At 56.9% G+C, this 3,220-nt stretch overlaps 2 long non-coding RNA genes across 2 annotated transcripts in view; one reads left to right on the top strand and one right to left on the bottom strand.

Annotated features, from left to right (window-relative positions):
* Nucleotides 1-3,220, bottom strand: part of LOC114007334 (uncharacterized) — a 9,045-nt gene that overhangs the window by 2,582 nt on the left and 3,243 nt on the right. The gene's annotated exons all lie outside the window — the stretch shown is intronic.
* LOC102487090 (uncharacterized) overlaps nt 2,119-3,220 on the top strand; it is a 10,759-nt gene continuing 9,657 nt past the window's right edge. Inside the window, exon 1 of the long non-coding RNA XR_334131.3 lies at nt 2,119-2,590. This is a non-coding gene — a long non-coding RNA (uncharacterized LOC102487090). The remainder of the gene's footprint in view (nt 2,591-3,220) is intronic.

The raw sequence follows: 3,220 nt of genomic DNA, 5'->3' as shown, positions 1-3,220 counted from the left end.
CCACCATCATCACCATCACCACCATCACCATCACTACCATCACCACCATCACAACCATCATCATCACTATATTCACTACCATCACCACCATCATCATCACCATCACCATCACCACCACCACCATAACCATCCTACCACCATCATAACCATCACAACTCTCACCATTGTCATACCATCACTGCTATCACCATCATCACCACCACCATCATCAAAAGCATCACCATCACCACCATCGCCATTATCATCATCATCATCATTGCCAGTTGGAGGTAAGCTGGAAAAGATGAGAATCACCAGCCCCCAGGACGAAATCAAATAGGACAGGCCCATGTTCTCCCGCTGTGGTGCTGTGGCTCAGTGTGATGCAGCCCTGTGGGCTGAGGGCCATGAGAATGTGGACACTCACTTGCCCAGTCCTAGCCTAGTCCTAGCCTAGTCATGCAGGGTGCATGCCCAAAAATCCCAAGGAGAGAATAGAAGAGAAGGGATTGTGGTGTGGCCATCCCCCCGGGAGGTGATTTCTCACCTTTTGTCTCTCTGCCTTTCTCTGTCTCTGGCAAGTGCACCCACTGGTCTAGAAGAGCTGGTGTCGGGACCAGCAGTTACCGTAATGGCTATGTCACTGGACTCCCACGTAGTCAACCGCGGTTCCCATCCCAGACCTAGTGGCTTAAAACTCACGCCGGGTGCGTGTGCATGCGTGCCCAAGATCCCGAGAGGAGAATGGAGGAGAAGGGATTGCAGTGTGGCCATCCCCCCGGGGGGTGATTTCTCGTTTTCTATCTCTCTGTCTCTCTCTGTCTGGCAAGCGCACGCACCCTATAGCAAAAAAAAAAAAAAAAAAAAAAAAAAAACGGGGGTCACCAAGGCCCCCTAAAAAAAAAAAAAAAAAAAAAGACAGCTGGTGTCACACAGGCCCTGTGACGAGGGTCTCGGTCAGCCCACCAGTAAAAACAGGCTGGCCCATCCCTGATGGGCGGTAAACTCCATGTGGCATATCCATACTGTGGAGCGCTGCTTGGCCATGAAAAGGCACGAAGTTCCTGCACATGCTCCAGCTCCGAGGGGCCTTGGAGACATCACGCGCCGTGGAGGAAGCCAGACACAGGGGCCACATGGTGCGTGAGCCCATTTCTAGGAAGTGTGGGGAACGGGCAGATCTCTGAGCAGAAGGGTCAGTGACTACCAGGGCTGGGGGAGGGAGGGTGTGGGCAGGGCCTGCCCATGGGCACCCAGTCTCTTGCTGAGATGATGACAACAGCCTCCGGTGGACTGTGGCAATGGTTGCACAACTCCATGACGTCCCCAAAGCCATCGGGTGGTGATTTCAGCGCTAAACTGTGACATGTGCTCTGTATCTTGGTAAAGCCAGGAAATGAACCGAGAGAGAAAACTGCCCCTTCCTGCCTCCCCTGGCTCTAGGAAACCTTTGGAACTGGCGCCTGGGGAATGTGAAAGTCTCACAGGTATCTTTCTTTGTGGGTTATTTGTGCTGTCCCCTCCCTCCACCAAGAAATAAAAAATGATATGACCTTCAAAACCAAGACGACCTTGGGGAACCACGAGGCACTCTTGGGATGGCTGCCTGCAGGGGATGGAGGGGTGGCAGCAGCCTCGGGATGGAGGCTGCGAGGGAAGAAGTCAGTGGCTAGGAAGGCCTGGCTCTCTCTCCATGGGGGTGGAGCTGGCTTTGCTAGCTCATCCCCACTCTTCGGATGGGGAAACCGAGGTGAGAGCAGTGACACAGCTGGGGCGAATGGCCCCTTGGCGCTGTACGCGGAGTCCTGAGCTTTCCACTGGGTGCAGGGGGAGCTGCACTGGGGGAGGCGAGGCCTGCAGACACGGGGTTTCCTGCCTGAGGTTGGAGTGGAACCGAAAGTGCTGAGCTGGGATTTGAACCCAGAGTCAGCCCTCTGGCTGCCATGTTACACACTCGTCTGCGAGGCGCACGTTAAGCATTTGGCCGACATTAGGGAGTGGAAAAGACCTCATTGCTTACTTGGGCCTGTGCTTGCTCCCAGCTCTGAAACTGCTATGGACTGAATTGAGTTCCCCAAATTCATGCGTTGAAGCCCTAAGCCCACACTGGGATGGGGTGTGACTGCATTTGGTGAGGTCACAATGGTGGGGCCTCCCCCATGAGAGGAGCCTCCTGAGTGCGTGCTCTCTGCTCTGCATGGGAGGACGCAGTGGGAGGTGGCCATCTGTAAGCGGGGACGACAGCCCTCGCCAGAACCCTGCCATGCTGGCTCCCTGAGCTTGGACTTCCAGCCTCCAGAATGGGAGGGATGAATGTCCAGTGTTGAAGCCTATCGGGATTTATTATGGCGGTCACAATGACAGCGACAGTGGCTCTGGACAAGCCTCATCTCCCGCCTGAACTGCACACTCTCCTCTGAAGCGAGCACACCGGCCAGAGTGCAGGGGCTGGCTGGGGAGGAGACCTGCCCCTCCCGAGGGCAGAAGAGGTGTCACTAGCTTTAGGACAGCGGGACTGGCCACAGAATTCGATGCATGGTAGAGGAACCTTTCTCACCAAGTGAGCTGTGCAGTTGGGGCAGTTCTGCAGGTTGGGGAGCCTGCAGGTGGGGTAAGCTCTGCTAGTGGGGATCTCTGCAGGTGGGGGATCTCTGCAGGTGGGGCAGCTCTTCAGGTGGGGGAGCTCTACAGGTGGGTAGCTCTGCAGATGGGGAGCTCTGCAGGTGGGGAGCTCTGCAGGTGGGGATCTCTGCAGGTGGAAAGCTCTGCTAGTGGGGATCTTTGCAGGTGGGGGAGCTCTGCAGGTGGGAAAGCTCTGCAGGTGGGGAGCTCTACAGGTGGGGATCTCTGCAGGTGGGGATCTCTGCAGGTGGGGGAGCTCTACAGTTGGGGATCTCTGCAGGGGAGCTCTGCAGGTAGGGGAGCTCTACAGGTAGGGGAGCTCTGCAGGTGGGGAGCTCTACAGGTGGGGAGCCTGCAGGTGGGGGAGTGTTGGTTGGCCTCAGTCCAGGTACCTGTTTTACTGCCCAACCTGGGAGCCCTCGAGGTCCAGTCCCTGGGGGTCTTTAGCTCCAGCCTCAGTCTGGCTATTTCTTGGGAGTCCAGTTCCTACTCTACTGAGTGGACAGTCGAGGCACAACAGGGCGCTGGGAGGGCTCGGGACCCCAGTCATCGAGGCGGGGCGGGGGGCAGCACGGGGTGCAAGGTGCAGGCCCCGCCAGTAACCGGTCAGTCCTGAGAG

This window comes from Tupaia chinensis, unplaced genomic scaffold (genome assembly GCF_000334495.1).
Source record: "Tupaia chinensis unplaced genomic scaffold, TupChi_1.0 Scaffold000159_1, whole genome shotgun sequence".
In the NCBI taxonomy this organism is placed as follows: Eukaryota; Metazoa; Chordata; class Mammalia; order Scandentia; family Tupaiidae; genus Tupaia; species Tupaia belangeri.
Note: the sequence above shows the minus strand (reverse complement) of the source record. Positions and strands in the feature narration are given on the sequence as shown.